The sequence below is a fragment of the Pristiophorus japonicus genome, chromosome 7, assembly GCF_044704955.1.
Source record: "Pristiophorus japonicus isolate sPriJap1 chromosome 7, sPriJap1.hap1, whole genome shotgun sequence".
Taxonomy (NCBI): domain Eukaryota; kingdom Metazoa; phylum Chordata; class Chondrichthyes; family Pristiophoridae; genus Pristiophorus; species Pristiophorus japonicus.
In genome coordinates this window covers 197,552,495-197,576,169 of record NC_091983.1, presented here as the reverse complement: position 1 = coordinate 197,576,169, position 23,675 = coordinate 197,552,495, and the positions used below count along the sequence as shown (strand labels likewise).

Here is a 23,675-nt window from a genome sequence, read left to right as displayed (position 1 = left end):
TGGCGGAGCAGGATCGAGGGGCCGTATGGCCTACTCCTGTTCCTATTTCTTATGTTCTTAAAAGGAATGGATGCTGAGCATTAGTGGGAACATTAGGTGAGGTGACTAAAAGTTGTGTTAAAAAGCTGGGGTTTCTAGAAGACTTTTGAAGGTGGAGGTATTTAGGAAGTGAGTTCCAGAGGGTAGGGCTAAAACATCTAAAGGTTCTGTCACCATTGGTAGAATGGAGGTCGGGAATGCACTGAATGTCAGAGCCATAAGACTGAAAGACATAAAAAAGGATATAAGGTAGGCAAGTTTGTTTTGTGTATGCACTAATGCACCACAATGGCCCAGTGGGTAAATGCATCTTGTAATGTTTACAAAATAAGTGAAAAATTCATTATCTGGTTTGCATCGAGTTTGCTTATTTCAGTCGGGTTATTACAATGGATTTCTGTGTTCTTGGGCTTGGGAAAAGAAAAAAATAATCATGGTTCTTGCTCGTGATCACTATCCACTGATTCTTGTTGAGAAGTGTTCACTGAGAACAAAATTGGGCTCAGTGCCGAAGCCCCTGCAATGAATTAATCTGCCAACACTCATAGCTTTGACTTGCATATTTAAATAGCTTGGGCAAACTACTGGAAGAATGTTGCGTGCCCTGAGTCAGTGCCTTCAAAAGAGGAGTGGAGAGAAGAGTACATATTAATGCAAGTTTAGATTTATTAGCTTGTCAAATTTGAGTGGAACTTTTGAAGAATTGCCATCTATTACACAAGAAATGTTAACTTTTCTCTTGCTCATTTGGATGAAATTTTTAAAAAATAGCACATGGTGCTATAATAGGTGGAATGAGAGATTGCAGTATTAATCCCTAACACAATCATGACCAAGCGGGTGTAACTTCAAAAGTGGATGTCTTTTCATTTGAAAAGGCCCTATCTCCCCCCCTTTAAAATTATTTAATATCTCATTACCTTTGCCAAATGTAGTTAACCAAAAAGACAGCAGAGATAGTGGATTCGACAATCAAAAAATAAGGTAGTGTGGCATCAAGAGGACAACATTGATTCAAAAAAGGTAATGGTCATCATCAGAGGGGAACCAACTAACTAATCTAGTAAGATCAAAAGGCCAGAAAAATCTTTACATTAAAAGTCATTGATGACAGTTGGTTGGAGACTACTCTTTGATGTATCTATATGTGTCTATTATTAAAAGTAAGGAGGGAGCAAAGGGGACTGAGTGCAAAGAAACCCAACACAGACCAGCTCTAACAATTCAAGGTTAGTAATCTATTGGCACAACACTAATGCCATACATCTATCCCCACAGGTTATCTTTATATCCCTTTTCTTTTTTGCTGAAAGTAGTTACCAGGGAATCCATCCAGCAGTAGAGAGTAAGATCCACATTCATCCAGTTCTTGGATCAGGATCCTTGGGACAGCCTTGAGGAGAAGCTCGTCTTCTATTCAGTTTGTCTCTTCGGTAGAGTCACCAGCAGAGACTAGATTTGTTTGGATATTTCAAGAAAGCTAGATGAATTTGGTGCTGCAGTAAGGAAGGGAATGAAAGTTATGAGCAATCCTGTTTCGGACTGATTCTGCAATCCTGGCTCTCGGGTGCAGGGATTGCTGTCCACGTGGGACTTTGCACAAGAAGGTGGCCAATTTCCCTTGCCCAATTCAGCAAAGTCAGCTCATGAATAAAATGAGAATAGGCTCTCTGCATGTTTTTGACAAGTACAGGAGTACTATTTGGTAGCAGAGTTGGATATCCAGAGTAAATGGTCTCAAGGGATAGCAGCTCCCACTTCAAGCTAGCCTATTTTTTTGACTGCAGCAAATCTGCAAGGACAGCAGTGCAATATGATGGTGAAATGGACAGTACTGCCTCCTTTGATGAAGAAAGTATAGATGTTTTCCTCATAAAGGTGCAGTCAGTGGTGTTTGGGGGCAGGGCAATAGTCCTATTTAGTCCTGAGTGACACACTTTTGTGTGCTTCAGTTTACAACTAGCATGAGGAGGTGGCATAATTTGTCAACACTGTCTCTCACCCATAGGTCAACAAGAGCAGTTTAAAAGAAAAACTTCCTTGAGGTAATGTGCCAAGGTAGGGTAGTCTGGAATATGCCATTGCTAAAAATGAAAGAAAGCTTGCTTTTACATAGTATTTGATCACATTCTCACTAAAAAAACTGTATAATTAATGCAGTTGTGGAGTGCAGGCAATTTGTGTACAGCAAGATCCCACAAACGCCAAATGAATGAGTGGCCAGAAAATATTTTTTTAACGGTATTGGCTGGTGGGAACAGTGTTGGCCAGGACATGGTGAGAATCCCTGCTATTCTTTGAATTATGCTGTAGGATCTTTGATATCCACCTGGGCGGGCAGATGGCTCCTTAGTTTAACATCTTATCTGAAAAAAACCTAATTGAGTATATAGCTATAGCATGCATGGCATAATCACTGTACTCTTTAGTGTAGCATTCGCAAAGAATCATGGAAGAACTGCCACAATCTTTCATACATGCACTTTCATGTCCATTTTGCTGCAGCATAAACTTTGTGACTGGCACTCAGAAATGTTTCTATACATTTTTCATGTTGTAGCCTCAAATCAAACCTTAAGTTCTTGTATGTTGCTTTGTCATGCATCCATTCAAGATGGGATGTAAGCTGAGGTGGCATTCTTCACTTTTCCAAATGCTAACAGGTGTACATGTTATATGGCTTTAAAAGAAAAGGCTGCCCATAACCAAATGCATACAACAAGGACTGTCAATAATCCAACCTGAGATGATTCAATTGACAGAAAGAGGCACTTCTGCTAATAGTTGGGGTGGAGTTGATGGAATGTGTATACTAAGGAAAACTAGTGTCCACTATTGGATGCCTCTTCAAAGTCATTTGTACCCAGGCTGATTCTGGACAACAGCAGCATGGTATATAATGTATTTGCGTTGGAACACTGTCGATAGCCATTTCATACAGGCACCATGCTAACGCGTGTTCCTTTTCTCTTTGTATAGGGGTCTCCCAAGATGATGTAGCTGATACCAGAAACTAGCAGAAAGCCTGTCCATCTCATGAGCACCTGTCACACATTTCTGGTAGCATAGACACCTTTCATATTTACCTGGTGGGGTGGGGGTATGGAATTCAGAGTCAGGGTCAGGAGGGAGCCCATAGTTGAAGCACATAACACAAGTGAGGAGAAGCAAATGGAGGTCACAGCAGGAGGGCAGAAACAAGCTTCACATGTTCCTTTATCACAAGAGTGAGGTATTCTTACCATATTGACCTATAGAGCAGAATCTCTTCACACAGCCCTGTGTGAAGCATCCTGCATGAATGTCAGAGATCGTGAAAAAGTGTATTGTAGCTCTGACATCAGTGCAGCAATGCGTGAGGGATGCACAAATTTGCAGTCCACCATGGAGTGAGTAACAACTCCATGAGCTCTCAAGGGCAGGAGTCCAAAATGCAGATGCTGTTTTCCCATGAATGTTGAGACTGCAGCTAATGAGATCTGGGACTCCAATTTACGGGATTGGTCAGGATAGGTGAACTGATTGAGAGAGCCTTGATCGCGGGCTTTACATTACTTGATCGTGGATAATGGTCTGCTCCCGTTCCGTTCCTTGGCCATCCTGAAGGAATGGCCAGCAGTGGGACCTGGCAGGAGGAGGCATAGATAAGGCAGTTAACTCTCAGCATGACTACCCTTCCATTTAACTCTGCTGACTCCCTCAAATGAATTAGTAAGTGCTAGGAAGTAGGCAAGAACAGAGTGTCAGTGCAGGAGTGGAACTGTTGGCAGTAATTGCAGAGTCATCTTGAGACCCAAAACAAAGCCAATGCCTTCAGGAGCGAAAGGGAGGAAAAAACTTGAAAACTGGTCGTTTTTTTTTTAAGTGTTTTATGTGAACAATACTTAGATATGAGGAATATGTTATTTTGAAACAAGGACTGCAGAGGCAGGTCCAGGAAGTTGGGGTGCAGAATGCAGAAGTTCATTTGTGGTCATGGTATTTTTTTAAAAGTAAGTCAGCATGTTAATTACTTCTGAGAAATCTGCAAAAATTGTGCATTTTTTTCACAACTGCATACAATTTTATGTGAAATTTATCAAGTCACAATTGTAAAATAATTTTAGTGGGCATAGAATAGCATAGGAGATAACTGTGGCAGTTTGTCAATGAATACCAAAGGTACATATCTCAGAAATACTGCATTTGAAAGTAGACAAAGGGCTCAATTTTCCCCAGTGATTTGCGCCGCTTTTTGGCCTAAATTTTAAAAACCCAAGTTTCCCCAATCTTTGTGCGCCAGCGTAACTCAGTTAGTTACGATTTTTTTAGGTTCGTTTTTTTGCATCATAGGGGGCGTAACCAGATGTCTGCGCCAGTTTTTCACAATTATGGAAGTTTTGCCAATTAAAATTTCTCCCAGGACGGCGTATGTGACCACTCCCGAAAAACCTTCTGGGCAGTTAAGAGAAACCAGTGCACGTTAAAAAATCAGCACAGAAAGACGCCATTGTTTTTATGCGAGGTTTTGGAGGGAGACAAGAACACATAAATGTCCACAATCAAGCTTAAATTTTTAAATTTAAAACACAGGAAATGGAAGTTTAATGGAATTCTTTAAGTTTTTTTATTTTTAAAAAACTGACATGTCACCACCGAATGTCTCTAAACCGGGCTCGAGGGTCGGAGCGTAGGCCGGCAGAATCGGTCCCTCGCCCGGACTCGGGCTTGCGGCTCAGCTTGAAAAGAAGCCCGGGGGGCTGTGGAAGCCGAACAGAAGGCATGAGAAGCCTACACCACCCATCAAATGAAGCCCGGGGGGGTTCACGATCATTGCGCCTGCTCAGACCTGCGTGTGGTCCATACTAGGGCGTCGACCTTGGGGAGAGAGAACAAAGAACATTGTCCTGCCTGCAATTTTGAGCTTCTTGCAAAGGTACAATTTAATCATAGGGGCAATACTGACAATGTCATACCTTGTGCAAGCCTTCTGCATGATGGTGCTGCGGAGGAGACAATTGATTCAACGTCACCGCATGAGGAACCTCAGAGCACGTAGGGTGATGGGCAGGAGGCCTTACCCACGTCGGGTATATTGAGACAGGCGTTCATACCTGCACCTGAGTGATGCAGACTTTGTCAGGAGGCTGCGTTTCCGCAAATAAGTTGTAACTGAGATCTGTGAGTTGGTAAAAGCAGACCTGCAACCTAGAAGCGTCAGGAGGACTGCTTTGTCAGTTGAAGGGAAGGTTACAGCTGCACTTTCATTCTATGCATCTGGATCGTTCCAGGCTACAACTGCGGATGTGTGCGCCATTTCTCAACATGCAACTCATAATCTGTATTCAGCAGGTGATTGCTGCATTATATGCTCGGAGGAATGACTACATAAAGTTCCCCATGACTGCCCAGGCAATGTGTGACAGGGATGTGGGCTTCTCCAGGATTGCTGGCTTCCCAAAAGTATAGGGCTGCACTGATTGTACCCACATCGCCTTGCGAGCACCTTTGGAGGATTCCAAGATGTACAGGAACAGAAAAGGCTTCCACTCCGTGAATGTGCAGCTCGTGTGTGACGGCATGCATTGCATCATGTCAGTTGATGCAAGATACCCTGGAAGCACCCATGATGCGTTTATTCTACACGAGAGCGTTATATTTGCCATGTTTCAGCAGCAGCCAGAAGGGCAGAGCTGGCTACTGGGAGACAAAGGTATGGCGTCGCCACCTGGCTCATGACGCCCCTACGCGTAACCTGGACGGAAGCTGACCGGGACTACAACATGTCACACATTGCAACAGTGTTTCCGATGCTTGGACCATTCCGGAGGCTACTTGCAATACTTCCCTGAGATTATCGGTCAGTTCACTATGGCGTGCTGCATGCTGCATAACTTAGACATTATGAGGCAGCAGCAGCTGGTAGTAGAAGATCCACCTGAAGTGAGAGTGGCTGATGATGATGAGGAAGATGCAGATGACGAGGAACCCGGAGCATGACGGCGGAGGAGGGCGGGCCATCATGCTCCTTTAACGATTGCTCGAGCTTGCGCCAGCAGCTCATCCGTTAATGCTTTGCTGCCTGAAGGCTCAGCGGCAACTATTCCAAATGGACCATGTTCCGTAATATTGTGCTGTGTAAATGGAACAAATAATGGAAATTATTTTTCTTTAGTTCAAAAAGTTGTGTTAATATGGAACAAATAATGGAAATTATTCAGTTATAATTTAAATTATATTTTATTCAAAAGTTTAACAAACATTTGTTCTTAATTTTAATAAAAAATATTCTTGTATCAAACTTTAAAGTTTTCAGTTAAGATCATTTACAAACTATAAGATCATTTAAAAAGTTTAAGATCACATACAAACTTGTAAATTTACAAAACTTACAAAAAAACTTAATTTGAGATCAGTTACAACAGTAACAACAATAATAATAACAACAACAGCAAAGAAAGGCTGCACCCATCTCTCCTCCATCTTATTCTAAGACCGCCCACTGCGCTCGGTCTTGGTGACTTCACCGCAGGCGGTGGCGCAGTGTTTCTCGGGTTGGTACCAAGCTTATTCTTTCGAACAGCTCGGGTAATGCACACTTCTTGATGGGGCGGGCAGGCGGTAATGTGGAGGGCCCGGCTTGGGCCTCTTCAGAGGCTGGTCTAGGGATTGGAGTGGGAGCGGCAGTTGATTCTGTCAATGGGCAAGGGGTCTGGACATGTTCCCCCATTGTACAAGCTAACTCCGACATTCCCTTCCTCATGTTCACTGACAGCGCATCAGCTATCTGCAACATTCCCTCCCTCATGTGCACCGACATTGTTTCGGCTGACTGAGACATTCCTCCCTTATGTTCCCGGATAGTGTTCCCATTTCTCGTGAGTGTTGTTGCTTCTCCCGACAGTCCCGATACTTCATCACCCACCCTACTGATGGTGCCCATGAGTGATCGGTAAGGTCAACGCTCTCCACACTCATTGCCATCATCTGAACACATCTGTTAGATGCTGCACCTCAGGAGAACGCTGTCAAGCTCTCCTTCCCCTCCTCACCCTGGGTGTGGCTCGCTGCACCCACTGAGACCCGGAGCCTCGGACGATGGGGCCCTGGGTGTGCCTCGCTGCTCCCCACTGGAATCCCCAGCCTTGGAAGGTGGGAAACCATAGAATGTTCCACCAACACCCAACCCACTCAGGAGGGGCTGGCACCTCGATGGGAAGCACCTGCACCTCTTCCAAAGTGAGTACGACAGTGGGTGCTTCATCCCATCCTCTCCTCCTCACCCCCATGCTCTTGGGCTGGAAGGTGGGATTGGAAGATGTTCTCTTAAGGCTCGTCTGCATCTGAATCTTCTTCTGCATCGTCAGGGTTGGCCTCAAGTTCTGAAAAATATAAGCAGTAGAGGAGGGGGCAGAGTGGGTGGCATGAGCGCAGGGACCAGGCTGATTTGAAGGACCATGATGAACCGTACATCAACTGAAGCGTAGCTGATGGAGACATCCCCATGAACCGAAGCATGGCTAGCCCGCGCAGTACTTAACATTTAGCAAAGCCAGACTGTGGAATTTGCAGGACTTACCCTCTCCCTCGAGTGTGGGTCCAGCTTGTGCGGTGGTGGTTGCTTTTCTCCAGGCAGGACCCATCAAAGCAGCGATCCTCTTTTCCAAGGCTGTCAGTGGCTGCACATTTGCCAGGCCTCCTCCTGTTCGAGTTCTTTCTCGTCTGTTGTGTGCCACCTTCCTCTACAAAGATGAAAACATAACTTTTTAGAGAGGGTGTCTTTCTGCTGGGTGGGACATATACAGCTGGTTACATTTACAATTGCAATTCCATTGAATAAATGAAAATATTACCTACAGTAACAACTTGACCAAGGTCCTGCCACTTCTTTTTGCACTGGCCTCTAGACCTCGGGGTGGTTACCATTGCACAGTAATCTTCTGCGAGTTGGTTCCAACGTTTCTTCTTTTCTTTTGGTGGAACTGTTATGTGACCTCTGCTGGTGTCCAGCTCGTGCCATCTGCCCTCAATCACAGTAACTAATGCCTCCATTTCATCCTGTAAGAAATTCTTGGTCCTTGTGCCGCTTTACATCTTGTATTGCAGCTCCAATTTTTCCAATGAGAATTAAAGTTCTCTCACACAACTGTCTTTTTAAAAATGGCCAAATGTAGACCGGGAGCTGTACTGGGCATGCGCGCCCATAGGAATCATGTCAAAAACTTAGTTTTTTCGTGCATGCGCAGAAGGGGCAGCATCGATTTTTCAGCGCAGACATTAGGCTTCACCTCACCACCACCACCACCACCCCCGCCCTGAGGCTACAGGACAGACTGGCGCCAATGGGGAAACTTGCTACTTTTTTTGGAGTAGTTGGGGCCAAGCAAAACGGGCGTAACTCTGGCAATGCGCCAAAAAACAGCATTGGGTAAAATTGAGCCCTATATGTTATTGAACTCAAATTAAGTAACACTCAGAACTCACCATTTTAGGTGTGGCATACTGCCTGAACAAAGATCATGCAACTTGTGAGCGCTGTGGGACTATGTACTGTGTGGAGCTGTCAAGTTTTAGATTGAAATTTGTCAAATATTTGCCACATGGATTATGAAATTTGCTGCTACTCCAGACCATCTATTATTGGTGCATTTACTGTTATGTAATTTATATGGGGATGGCATCTTAAGTGATGCAAAACTAGTGTCTTAAAAAATATATAATCTTCAAAACGTTGATTGAGTATCCAGGTAACAGTTCCCCGCCCAAGAACTCGTCTAATTTAATTTTTAAGCATTGCAATTTTCTTAAGGATTGCCATTTGTGAGTTTTGAGGAGAAAAAAATCTATTTCACTTTGAAGATGATATTTGTACAAGGCTTTCAGATCTGAGTGATTCAAAAAAGTGTTGATTTTTTAATTTAGTCACCCATCCACGAATAAAATCCTCTCTCCATATCTAACTGCTGATAATCAGATGATTGCTGTACCTGCCATTGATTATTGTTATTTGGGCAACTATCAATTAAAAATGGTGAAATGGTCTCCGGATTCCAAAGGTACTGTGTCAGTAGGTGGTGTTGCAACTTTAACATTACATGACAACCCCAAATTGGAATGTGACAGATTACAATAGGGCTTCACCCAACATTACGTGATAGCCCGAAATTGCAACCTCAGTAATCTTAGTCATTGCAATAACAATCATCATTTGTGTTTTCCCAGAAACTGGCCAAGTGGACAGACCAAAGTGAAAAATAACATATGTTCAGAATTCATGAGATTTCCCATGTCAATGGAATAGAGTTGTTGAAAGTATGGGGCCAAGTTTCGGCCTGAGTTGCTCCTGTTTTTTTGGAGCAACTGGTTTAGAACGGAGTATCTTAGAAATTTGAATTCTCGGCATTTAGTTTGCTCCAGTTCTAGTCAGTTAGAACAGTTTCACTTTGGAACAGAATTTTTTTTCAAAAGGGGGTGTGTCCGGCCACTTACGACTGTTTTCAAAGTTTAGGCAGTGAAAACTTACTCCAAAACTAACTTAGAATGGAGTAAGTGAAGATTGTTGTACGTTCGAAAAAACCTTGACTACATTTTAGAAAATCAAGGCGTAGGTTACAAATTAGGCGTAGGGAACGGGCGGGGGGGGGGAGCGGAGGGAAGTCATTAAATTCTACAATCAATCCTTAGTTATACTTATACAAATATTATACAAATAAATCCAACCTGAATAAAAATTTATAAGCAAAGAAAAGATTAAATAATCGATGTTCCTATCTGTGTGAAACAGCAGCAGCCTTCGAGCTGCTGTGCTTCAGGCAGGTCTTTCATGTTGGAGACAGGCAGGGGTGTGGCGTCAGTGTCTCGACGGCGGCCCCAACAGCGGCAGCAAGCAGCCTTCGAGCTGAGCTGCGGTGCTTCAGGCAGGCCTTCATTCTGTTAGTGGCTGGCCGGCAGCCGAAGAATCAACACCGGACGCATGCAGCTTTTTAAGGTGGTTGAGGCCATTCGGCCACGCTTAAGGGGCGGCGTCAGTGGCTTGACGGCAGCCGAAGATACTGCAGCAGCCTTCGAGCTGTGAGGAGGACTGAGGCCATTTGGACAGGGAGAGGCAGCCACACAGACAATTTTATACTTAAATTTGCAGAATGGGTGCTGCATTGTCAACACCATGTATTATGCAATGGTTCGCCATCAATTCACTGCATAGGAGAGAATTGATTAGAGCTCACTGCACCAGTAACGTCGTAGCTCGTAGGTTAATGGGCAGGAGACCTTACCCACGATATCGAGCCAGGCGCTCGTACCTGGACATGAGCGAGACTGATTGTGTGAAAAGGCTGCGTTTACGCAGAGAAGTTGTCACTGAGATCTGTGATATGGTGAGAGCAGATTTGCAGCCCAGAAGCAGAACGCCAACTGCCCTGTCTGTTACAGTGGAGGTAACAGCTGCACTTTCTTTCTATGCCTCGGGATCGTTTCAGGCTACAACTGGAGATGTGTGTGCCATCTCTCAACGTGCAATACATGCCTGCATTTACCAGGTCACGGCTCTACTGTATGCGCGAAGGAATGACTTCATCAATTTCCCAATGACCGCACAAGCGATCCATGAGAGGGCTGTGGGCTTCTTCAGGATTGCCGGCTTCCCAAAGGTACAGGGCTGCATTGATTGTACCCACATAGCCTTGCGAGCACCTGTGGAGGATTCTGAGCAGTACCGAAATAGGAAAGGTTTCCACTCTGTCGCAATCTCGACCTCTGATAAATGACTCAGACACCTTCAGTTCCGGCAGAAGTTTCTTTAATTTACTTGCTAGCAAGGGAAAGATCACACTCAGTCAATGGCTAAGTGAACACCTCCGAAATGGTACAGTTTCATGAGATATTTATACAGTAAAACCCAAGTTATGGCCTCTCCCTGTGTATTGGCTCTGTCTCGCAGTCAGTGAATACAGATAGAGTTAGTTACTACATCCTTGTCCTGACATGGTTTCCAGATATTTCCTTTTGTCAGGGTTATTAGTTGGCCAGCAGGCCATTACTCCATGAGAGTGTGGTAATGAGCTATTACCTGTCTTGCATTGTGTCAGGATTGTCCAGTTTCCTAGTCAGTTATCTTTTTGCATCAAATGGATGAGGTCTCTACAAGAGATAATGGCTGGTGGTTTGAGTACTTCGAAAAGGGTGGGGTGGCATGGAACTGGTGTTGTATAGACAATAGGAGAGCACTATCGGGGGGGGGGGGGGTACTTGTCTCAGCAGGACTTGCCTCCTAGCTGTCTGGTGGCTATCAGCCCTTTCAAGCCAGGTTTAGCTGTTTATGCAAGCTGACTGCTTTATGCAGAAATTTCTGGAAAGACCAGGACTCCATTTTGTTATATATTAAAAAGGGCACAAAAATACCTGTGGTATCAGCTTAGATAAAAATACATTTCCACAACTCTATCAATGAGCAGCTCGTGTGTGACGACAAGCTGCGCATCATGTCAGTCGATGCGAGATACCCTTTCAGCACCCACAATGCGTTCATCCTAGGTGACAGCGTTATATCTGACATGTTTGAGCAGCAACCAGAAGGGCCGAGCTGGCTACTGGGAGACAAAGGGTACGGCCTGACCACCTGGTTCATGACGCCCCTACGCGTGACACGGACAGAAGCTGACCGTCAATACAACATGGCGCACATTGCGACGCGCAGCATCATTGAGAGGACCATTGGCATATTGAAACAGCGATTCCGATGCCTGGACCATTTCGGAGGACAGTTGCTATACTCTCCTCAGATTGTCGGTCACTTCACTGTTGTGTGCTGCATGCTTCATAACTTAGCCATCATGAGGCAGCAGGAGCTGAGTGGAACCAGAAGACCTACGTAAGGTCCAGTGCATGATAGTATTACGGAAGAGCAGGATGTGGATGATACGACTAATAGGAAAGCATGCAAGTGCCTGATGCCGGAGCACGAGGTCGGAGGAAGGCCGTCCATTGTGCCCCTTTAACAATTGCTCGAGCCTTGCGCCAGCAGCTCATCCGTGAACGCTTCAACTACTGATGCCTGAGGGCTCTGCGACCACTTTTGCGCATGGACATGTTTATTCTTTGCAGTTGTTCCTACGTTGTGTTGTGTTAATGGAACATGAAACAGTTTTAATGAAAAAATATTTTATTGAAAAGTTAACGTCACTGTAATAAAATTTTTGTTGTATCAAACTATACTTTTTAATATGACTCTTGAAGATCACTTAAAAACTTTAAGATCACTTATAAACTTGTAAAGTTATAAAACAATTTCTATGTGAAAATTTTAAAACTCTAAGATCACTTAAACTTCAAGATCACTTTTTAGATGCAAAATTAAATAAGTTATAGAATGTGAGAGCATTTACACTATAAGATCACTTGAAAACCCTGAGATCACTTATATGTTGCAAAGTTACAAAACTTACAAAACCGTTTCAATGTGAAAAATCTTACACTCTGAAGAACACTTAAACTTCAGGATCACTTTTTAGGTGCAAAATTAAATAAGATACAAAAAAATGTGAGGGCATTTACACTATAAGATCACTTAAAAACCATAAGATCCCTTATAAGTTGTAAAGTTACAAAACTTACAAAACAATTTCAATTTGAAAAACGCTACTACAGCTACATCAAGAACAAGAACCAAAGCAGCAAAGAAAGGCTGCAACCATGTCTCATCCATATCTCAGTGAATGTTCACTTCCTCATGGGGGTATCATTTGATTGGCTGGGCTGTGTGCCCTTATTGCAGCAGCTACCTCAACCAGGCCCTCCCTGACGGCCTGTGCCGACACTTGCATGCCCTCCCTGACGGCCTGTGCCGTCGATTGCACTCCCTCGGACATTCCCTCCCTAAGTTCCCGTGTCATTACTGCTATTTCTCCCGTCAGGACCGTCAACTCTTCACCCACTGCACTGAGGCCACCGATGAGTGATCGGGTAAGCTCATTGGTCTCCATACCCAATGCCACAACCTGAGTCGCATCTGTTGCACGCTGCATCTCAGGAGAGCGTGTCTCCAATCTCCTTCTCCTCTGCCTGGATCTGTCTCGTGGCACCACTACACTGGGAGGTGCGGGCACGGACGGTGGGACGCTTGGTGTTGCAAGCGGCACCACTACACAGGGAGGCGCGGGCTGGGACTGTGGGACGCTCTGTGTTCCAGACGGCAGAACTGGAGGGAGAGGCTCGGGCTGAAACGGTGGGACGCTCTGTGTTGCAGACGACAGCACTCGAGTGCGAGCCGTGGGCTGGGATGTTGGACGAATGGGTGTAAACTGCTCCATGATATCAGCAGCAGCACTGGGACCTGCAGCGTTGGAATCAAAACCATAGTAGGTGGAACCAGAACCTATGCGAAAGGGAGGCGCAGGCTCGGACGGTAGTGCACTGACTGTAGAATGCTGCATTATACCAGCAGCACCACTGGGACCCGCAACATCGGAAGCGAAAGCATGGAAGGTGGAACTAAGACCTATGCTAGGGGTTGAAACTCTGATGCCCCTTGATGGGGGCTCATAAACATTCATTTGGAAGCTCTCCCCTGCAGGCATTTCAGTCATCGCTGCCATCATCCAGTCTGGTTCGTCCGCAGCTGGTTGTACTGGTTCTTGTTCTGTACCCTCAGGATCCTCAGGGTTGGCAGCAGCAGCATCGTCGTCATCATCATCATCATCATCATGTTCTGCAAAATACATCAGAACAGTCAAATGTTTAACAGCAAGGGAGGGGGCCGGATAGGTGGCATGAGTACTCTCACACATAGCGGGTTAGGCAGCAGGTTGATTTAAAGGGCCACGATGTATTTTCAGGACTTACCCTCTTTCTCGCGTGCGGGCCCAGCTTGTGCTGTACTGATTGCTTTTCTCCATGTGCGACTCATAGCAGCTACCCTCTGTTCCAAGGGTGTCAGTGGATGCAGATTGGGCATGCCTCCTCTTGTCCGAGTTGCCTCCCTTTTGTTGTGGGCCAATTTCTTCTGCAAAGAGTAAAATATAACTTTTTACAGAGTGTGTCAGTTTGCAAGGTGGGACATACAGATAGCCAGGTTACAATTATGATTAAATTAAATATGGAAAATATTACTTATACTAACTACTTGACCAAGGTCGTGCCATTTCTTTTTACACTGGCTTCCAGATCTCATGGTATGCACTACTGCGCAGTAATCTTCTGCAACTTGGTTCCAGCGTTTCTTCATTTCTTTTGGAGGCACTTCTATGCGACCTCTGTTGCTGGTATCTAGCTCCTGCCATCTCTGCTCAGTTACGTTGACCAATATCTCTACTTCCTCATGCAAGTAATTCTTTGTTCTTGGTGGACGTTGATCCATTGCAAAGTTGAATTGGCACTCTTATTTCTCAAAACACACAGTCCTTAATTTGCATGCACCAATGCAGCACCTGTTCTGCAAGTTTAGCAGTGAAAAGCTGAACTCACTGATTTCAGCAGGTGATTTATTCAACAGTGCTGCTAAAAGCACTCCCTCACACACAAAAATTAAATTACAAGCCTTTCCAGGGGTCCAAGAGACAAATCTTGACTTTTTCTCCAGTCCCTTTAAAAATGGCCGCGTGCCAATGTTTGTTTGACACTGCGCGTGCGCGCACGCTCCAACGCGCACGCGCAGGGTTGCCGGCACGATGTTGGCTCATTTAAATTAGACCTGCCCCCCACTGCTTACAGAATCGGCATGAGTGTTTGGCTCCGCCCCCCCGCTGTGAAGTGCGCGCCCCAAGCAGAGATCGAGCTCCAAGGAGCTGGAGAATCTTGCAGTTTTTTTCATGCGCACTTTTAGCCGCAAAGAACAGGTGTGCAGCTCGGGGCTGCGCCGTTTTCGGCACGGCCGGAAACTTGGGGCCTCAATCCTGACTTTTCCAAGTTACTTTGAAGATGGCCATGCAGCTGAGCAATGTGATATCGTAAAAGAAATGCGGTGAAAACAGTAGTGAATTCATGAATAAATAATCCATGAGCTTGTAAGAAAATTCTGAACCTACTGAAATGGAAGATTCTCTATGAACACAGGACTTTTGTGCCAAATTTTCACGGCACACATCTTTCAAAGCAAACTAGCCCCCACCCACCACCACCACTATCTCTCCCTCCATATAAGCTTTCCTAGCCATATTCATGGCCACTCTCATGGCCTCTCTATTCTGCTCTGATCACTTCCGCCTTTCATCCCCACCTCCTTCTGTGTCTGCCCTTGGGGAAAAAACTCCCCCCGAGTCACTTACAACTGCGCTTTCAAAGTTCCAACTGTATAGTCTTTGGCCTTCCATTCGCCATAATACTACTGCAGCTGTCAGTCTGCTCAATCACTCCCCCACCTTTGCTTATGATGCTCTTGTCCTTACTCTCCCCAACCCTGGCCATTCCCCCAGGTATGACTCCGATCTTTGCTCCCTTAAGTTGAAGGACTGCAGACTTGAACATATACAACACACAACTGCTTTTGCTATTCATCGCCAGCTCTGGCTGTACCACATCAACCACTATTGAACACTGCTCTCCTCTGCCAAAACTGCACTCTCCTCTGGGATCATCGGGAATGCAAAGATAACCGTGGCTTCTTTTCTCTATTACTTACCCCATCCACCTTAACTTCCAACAGCAAGTGAGGAATTCATGGACTTCTTTGTCATTAAGATTGAGATCATCTGTTCAGTTGCCTCTGCTTTCATCCCTCCATGCCCACCAAGCCAAGCTTTTCCCAAGGTTCCTCCCTGCCCTAGCCCTGAACCCGCAACTTTGTCTAGTTTCTCTCCTATCTCCCCTCATGTGCTCTACCAGCTCATTTTGCCCATGAGACCCACCTCCTGCTCTCTCGATCATATTGCCACTAAACTGCTCACCACACAACTTCCCTTTGTGGCTCCCATGTTGCTGATATTGTAAGTGCTACCCTCACCTCAGGTACTGTCCCTTTCCTTTTGAAATGATCATCACCCTCCTCAAAAAAAACACCCTTGACACCTCTGACCTTACAAACTACAGCCACATCTCCAATCTGCCCAAAGTCCTTGAACGTGTTGTTGCCTCTCAAATCCATGCCCATCATTACCACAAATCCATGTTTGAACCTCTCCAATCAGGTTTTTGCCTGTGCCGCAGCACTGAAATGGACCACAAATGACGCGCTTTGCATCTGTGACCATGATGTACTATCCTCCTCATCTTTCTCAACCTCTCTACAGTCTTTGACATGGTTGACCACACTATTTTCCTCCAATGCCTCTCCTCTGTTGTCTAGCTGAGTGGAACTGCCTTCACTTGTTTCCACTGTTGGCTATCCAGTCATAACCGGAGAGTCTTCTGCAATGGTTTCTTTTCCCACCCTCTGGAGTCCTTCCAGGATCTATCCTTAACCGCCTCTTATTTCTCATCAATATGCTGCCCCTCAGCGACATAATTCAAAGACATTCCACAAGTATACTGATGACTACATCTCATGACCTCCACTGCCTCTGTGCGATCAGACTGCTTGGATCCTTATTATCACATTCCTCCATGGCCTCGCCCATCCCTATCTCTGTAATCTCTTCCAGCCCCACAACTCCCCGAGATATCTGCGCTGCTCGAATTCTACCTTGTTTAGCATCCCTGATTATAGTTACTCAACCATTGGTGGCCGTGCCTTCTGTTGCCTGGGCCCCAAGCCCTCGAACTCCCTGCCTAAACCTCTCCGCCTCTCTACCTCTTTTTCCTCCTTCAAGGCACTCCTTAAAACATACCTCTTTGACCAAGCTTTTGCTCCCCTGCGCTAATTTTTACTTATGTGGCTCGGTGTCCAATTCTTTAATCTCATAATACTCCTGTGAAGCGTCTTGGGACATTTTACTACATTAAAGGCGCTTTATAAATACAAGTTGTTGTTGTTTTGGTTGTCCAACATCCAGTCCTGGATGAACTGAAATTTCCTCCAATTAAACATTAGGAAGACCAAAACCAATGTCCTTGGCCTTGCAACAAATTCCGTTCCCTGGCCATTGATTCCAACCCCCTTCCTGGCCACTGACTCAGGCTGAACCAGACTGTTTGCAATCTCAGCACCCGGAGTTAAACTTCAGCTAACATAAAAGGGAATCCAAAAGTCTCCTAAAGGCACATAAATAGTAAACGGATAGTAAGAGGAGGGGTGGAGCCGATTAGGGACCAAAAAGGAGACCTACGCATGGAGACCGAGGGTATGGCTGAGGTACGAAATGAGTGCTTTGCATCTGTTTTTACCAAGGAGGAAGATGCTACCAAAATCATAGTGAAAGAGGAGGTAGTTGAGACACTGGATGGGATAAAAATTGATAACAAGGAGGTAATAGAAAGACTGGCTGTGCTTAAAGTAGATAAGTCACCAGGATTGGATGGGATGCATCCTAGGATGCGGAGGGAAGGAAAGGTGGAAATTGCAGAGGTACTGACCATAATCTTCCAATCCTCCTTCAATACTGGGTTGGTGCCAGAGGACTGGAGAATTGCAAATGTTACACCTATATTCAAGAAGGGGGATAGAACATGTCCAAGGAATTATCGACCAGTCAGCTTAACATTGATGGTAGGAAAAATAATGAATTCCCTACTAAAGGAGAAAATAGAACGTCTAGAAACCAAAAATATAATAATGAATAATCAGCATGGATTTCAAAAGAGAAAGTCTTGCTTGACCAACCTCATTTAATTTTTTGAAGAGGTAAGAGACAGTAGACAATGGTAATGCAGCAGATGTAATTTTTCTCGATTTTCAAAAGGCCATCGATGAGGTACTCCATAATAGAGTGATGACAAGGGCAGAGAATGCGGAGTCAGGGGACAAGTAACAGAATGGATAGCTAGCTGTCTTCAAGACAGAAAGCAGAGAGTAGGGGTAAAGGGTAGCTATTCACAATGGCAGAAGGTGGTTAGTGGTGTTCCACAAAGATCAGTGCTGGGAGCACGGTTGTTCACAATTTACATTAACGAATTAGACATTTCCTACATTACAACAGTGACCACACTCCAAAAGTACGTCATTGGCTGTAAAACGCTTTGTGATTTTCGGTGGTCATGAAAGGCGCTATATAAATCCAAGTCTTTTCTGAGTTTGGAATCAAAAACACAATTTCTAAATTTGAGCATAACACCAAATTGGGGAAGATAGTCATAGAAACATAGAATACTGAGGAGGACTGCAACAAATTACTGGAAGACATTAATAAACTGGCAAATGAAGTTCAGCACAGATAAATGTGAGGTATTACATTTTGGTAGGAAGAATAGGGAGGTCACTTATTACTTGGAGGGTACAAGTCTAGGTGGGGTAGAGGAACAACGGGATCTCGGAGTACAAATGCACAAATCACTAAAAGTTGTGACACAGGTTAGCAAGGCCATAAAAAAGCAAACCAAACATTAAGGTTTATTTCTAGAGGGATGGAAATGAAAAGTAGGGAAGTTATGCTAAACCTGTATCGAACCTTGGTTCGACCACACTTAGAGTACTGCTTACAGTTCTGGTCGCCATATTATAAAAGAGGATGCAGAGAAGATTTACAAGGATGATACCAGATATGCAAGTGTATACATATCGGGAAAGGATGAACAGGCTGGGTCTCTTTTCTCTTGAAAAAAGAAGGCTGAGGTCTTAAGATTATGAAAGGTTTTGATAGAGTGGATACAGAGAGAATGTTTCCACTTGTGGGGAAGAGCATAACTAGAGCCATCAATATAAGATAGTCGCCAAGAAATCCAATCGGGAATTCAGAAGAAACTTTTTTTTACCCAAAGAGTGGCGAAAATGTGGAACTTGCTATCACAGGGAGTGGTTGAAGCAAATAGTATAGGTGCATTTAATGGGAGGCTAGACATGCATATGACAGAGAAGGGAATAGAGGGTTATGCTGATAGATTTAGATGAGGAAAGACGGGAGGAGGCTCGAGTGGAGCATAAACGGCGGCATGGACTGGTTGAGCCGAATGGCCTGTTTCTGTATATCCGATGTAATCCTGTGTAATGTAATCCTTGTTGAAAAAAGGATGTAAGGATAAACCCAGCAACTACAGGCCAGACAGTTTAACCTTGGCACTGAGAAAGCTTTGAGAAACGATAATCCGGGAAAAAAATTAACAGTTATTTTGACGAGTATGGATTAATTAAGGAGCGCAGCACGGATTTGTTAAAGGCAAATCGTGTTTAACTAACTTGATTGAGTTTTTTGAAGAGATAGCAGAGAGGGTTGATGAGGGTAATGCGGTTGATGTTGTGTACATGGACTTCCAAAAGGCGTTTGATAAAGTGCCACATAATAGGATTGCCAACAAAGTTGAAGCCCATGGGATAAAAGGGACAATGGCAGCATGGATATGAAATTGTCTAAGTGACAGAAAAAAGAGAGTATTGGTGAACGGTTCTTTATCGAACTGGAAGAAGGCACACAGTGGGGTTCCCCAGGGGTCAGTACTAGGACCATTACTTTTCTTGATATATATTAATGACTTAGACTTGGGTGTACAGAGCACAATTTCAAAATTTGCAGATGACACAATGGGCCCAAGTTTCTGATATCCGCTAGAACGGCACACCTCCGAGAGGCCCGCCGATTTTGTGGAATGAAAAGCGCACCAGAAACTTACCTCGCGATTCTCCGAGTGCAGTAGGCCTATTCAGCAGTCAGCGCAACGCAGCACAACAGCGGTGGTGGGGAGGGGGGGGCTGAGCTACAGCCCTGGGCCAAAAAGAGTGCCGGTAGCTGCGCGTGTGCGCAGTGGAGTCTGCGCACATGTGCAGTAGCACCTGGCCCCCAGATTCTGTGTGCGTTTGCTGCTGGCTGTGTGGGAGGGGCCTGCAGCACGCAGCCCCTAGCCCTGGCCGAATGGGCTTCTGCAGAGTGCCGATTTCCAGCCTGCAGCACCAGCCCCTAGCCCTGGCTGAATGGGCTCCTGCAGAGTGCCTTTCCAGCCTGCAGCACCAGTCCCCAGCCCTAGCCGAATGGGCTCCTGCAGAGTGCCGATTTCCAGCCTGCAGCACCAATCCCTAGCCCTGGCTGAATGGGCTCCTGCAGAGTGCCTTTCCAGCCTGCAGCACCAGTCCCCAGCCCTAGCCGAATGGGCTCCTGCAGAGTGCCGATTTCCAGCCTGCAGCACCAATCCCTAGCCCTGGCTGAATGGGCTCCTGCAGAGTGCCTTTCCAGCCTGCAGCACCAGTCCCCAGCCCTAGCCGAATGGGCTCCTGCAGAGTGCCGATTTCCAGCCTGCAGCACCAATCCCTAGCCCTGGCTGAATGGGCTCCTGCAGAGTGCCTTTCCAGCCTGCAGCACCAGTCCCTAGGCCTGGCCGAATGGGCTTCTGGAGCGGGTAGAGTACCGATTTCCAGCCTACAGCACGTAGGTCCTAGCCCTGGCCGAGCTCCCGGTGCTCCCGAACTGGTAGGTGAGGTAGGAACTTTTTACTTTTTATGTATTGATTTAGTGATTTATTTATAATTTATTATTGCTGATGGTTCTTTATTTTTAAATGTGAAGTGTTTAATGCTTTGGAAAATCCCCTAACTTCCCTCTAAGCTCCCACCCTATCTCTGGCTTACCTATGTCTAATTCTAAAGTGTACACAAGGTTTTTCTGAGCGTACAAAAGTCGACACTTACTCCATTCTAAGTTAGTTTGGAGTAACTTTTCGGTGCCTCAACTTGCAAAACAGGCGTAAGTGGCTGGTAACGCCCCCCTTTGGAAAAGAAAACGGAACTAAAACTAAACTAAGCTAACTCGCTAGAACTGGAGCAAACTAAATGCTGAGAATTGCAATTTCTAAGATACTCCACACTAAACTAGTTGCTCCAAAAAAATAGGAGCAAGTCCACCTGAAACTTGGGCCCAAAATTTGGAAGTATAGTGAACAGTGAGGAGGAGCGGGATAGACTTCAAGAGGACATAGATAGGCTGGTGGAATGGGCAGACACGTGGCAGATTAAATTTAATGCAGAAAAGTGTGAAGTGATACATTTTGGTAGGAAGAACAAGGAGAGGCATTATAAATTAAGGGGTATAATTCTAAATGGGGTGCATGAACAGAGAGACTTGGGGGTATAGGTGCACAAATTGTTGTAGGTGACAGGGCAGGTTGAGAAAGCGGTTAAAAAATCATACAGAATCCTGAGCTTCATAAATAGAGGCATAGGGCTAGACTTTCTCGCGAGCCCCTCAACGATGCCTAATTGCCTGCCCAGAAAAACCGCCAGAATTTCCATAATTAAGTTAAAAATAATCGCCTGGTGAGAAAATGGATCTTGCACCAGGTTTCTCGGCGGTTAAAGGCAAAACTAAGTGAAACGGGCGGTTCTTAAAATTAAAAAAAAAATTTACTCCGAGGCTGCAGTTGGGCCTTGGGAAGGGGGAAAACTTAAAAAAAAATGTCACTTTAAAAAAAAAAAATTAAAAGTTAAAAGTATTCCCAAGACAATTTTAAAGCTAATCGTCATTTTACAATTTAAAAAAAATAAAGAACCTTTAACTTACCTTTCTTTGCAGAGTACTCATCTACCACCATGTCTAAGCTGCTTTCACAGGGCAGATCCCTCGGCGATCTGGACGGACTTCTGTTGAGGCCAAACTTACGCCCTGGCGATTTTCTCGGTGGTGCAGGTCAGCGGTTTGTTCCTAGCGAGCGTTATGAGATTTGGGTGGTATCTTTCAAAAAGTAAGGGGGAAACTTTCGCCGGGCGGTTTCACTCCCAAAAACAACTGTAGCGCTGAAAAAACCGCTGAAAATGAAGGTGAAAGTCTAGCCCATAGAGTATAAAAGCAAGAAGGTGATGATGAACATTTATAAAACACTAGTTCAGCCTCAACTGGAGTATTGTGTCCAATTCTGGGCACTGGACTTTAGGAAGGATGTGAAGGCCTCAGAGAGGGTGCAGAAAAGATTTACAAGAATGGTTCCAGGGATGAGGGACTTCAGTTATGTGGATAGACTGGAGAAGCTGGGGTTGTTCTCTTTAGAGCAGAGAAGGTTGAGAGGAGATTTGATATAGGTGTTCAAAATCATGAAGGGCCGAAACATAGATAGAGAGAAACTGTTCCCAATGGCGGAACGGTCGAGAAACAGAGGACACAGATTTAAGGTGATTGACAGAAGAACCAAAGGCGACATGAGGGAAAACCTTTTTACGCAGCGAGTAGTTATGATCTGGAATGCACTGCCTAAAAGGGTGGTGGAGACGGATTCAATCGTGGCTTTCAAAGGGGAATTGGATAAGTACCTGAAGTAAAAATATTGCAAGGCTATGGGGAAATGGTAGGGGATTGGAACTAGCTGAAGTGCTCTTGCACAGAGCCAGCACAGGCTTGACGGACCGAATGGCCTCATTCTGTGCTGCAACAATTATATGATTCTAAAACCCCATATCCTCTTCATTACAAAGACTTCCACTTCTGTAACATCGCCCATCTCCACCCTTGCCTCTGTTCATCTGCTGCTAAACCCTCATCCATGGTTTCATTACTTCCAGACTTGATTATTTCAATGCTCTCCTGGCCAGCCTCCCAACTTCCACCCTCCATAAACTTGAGCTCATCCAAACCTCTACTCTCTGTATGCGAACCCACACCCAGTCTCACTTGGCCCGGTACCTGTGTGGTTGCTGACCTACTGGCTCATGGTCCACAGTGCCTCAATTTGAAATTTTCATCCTCCTGTTCAGGTTTTTGCCCCTCCCTATTTCTATAACCGTCTCAGCCCTACCAATCCATGATCTCTGTGTTCCTCGAAATCTGGTCTCTTGAGCAGAGATGGCTTCCTTAACTTGCGGCAAAATGTGCGGAATTTACAGAAACAGTGAAATGCAAGATGGAGTATTGGCATAGGATGTTTTGCCAAACCAAGGTAAGGAAGTAAATAGAAAGTGACCAAAATGCTATAAAAGACCTCTCTGGAATTATTTATTTCCCTCCGCCACAAATCGCTCTCTCCCAGTGACTAGAAATTAGAGCACTCTTTCCCCCATTGAGCTGAAATCAGGACAACCTCAGTCTCACCCATGCATGATCATCAAACCCTCCATCAGGAATTGAGCAGAAATGCAGCCATTAACTTCCATACATGGAGCAAAATCAAATTCATCAAGGCCAACTCCATCCCAATCACCAGCAATTAGGCTAAAACTATCACCCTACAAATTCTGCCACCAACCCCACCTTCCCCCACACATTTTAATGCCAGTGATAAAATAACATTGATCAGACAATCTAGCATTATATTTCATCTGTATTACTGATCATAATGTGGTTAGCAGGGAGCGATCAGATATGACAGAACATTTCAGCTGTCTGGAGGTTATAGGCGTGAGTGTCAATTTTCCTAGTCTTGTTTTTTTTCCTGGCCCACAGTACTGAGACTGACCTTGTCAAAGTAACCAACAGCATACTTTGTGACCACTAATATGGCATTCAACATATTTGACCATTCCATCCTTCTCCACTCTCTTTTTGTAGTCTACCTCTGTGGCACTACCCTCACTCCTGTGTGTTCCAATGTAGCCAACTGATCCCCTGAAATGGATTTTTCTCATGTCCTGCATTGTCACCTTGATAGTGCCCTATTTTCCATCCTTGATCTTCTAAACCTTAACTGCATGTATCCTCTTTATGACATCATTCGTATTCACACGG

At 45.0% G+C, this 23,675-nt stretch overlaps 1 protein-coding gene across 4 annotated transcripts in view; it reads left to right on the top strand.

The window, feature by feature from the left end:
• cdk19 (cyclin dependent kinase 19) overlaps positions 1-23,675 on the top strand; it is a 410,414-nt gene that overhangs the window by 2,985 nt on the left and 383,754 nt on the right. The window contains exon 2 of one of the 4 annotated variants that reach the window (XM_070885690.1): positions 21,537-21,650. The exons of the other annotated variants lie outside the window; for them this stretch is intronic. The gene's annotated coding sequence lies outside the window, so the exon portion shown is untranslated. The remainder of the gene's footprint in view (positions 1-21,536; positions 21,651-23,675) is intronic. 4 annotated transcript variants of the gene reach the window in all.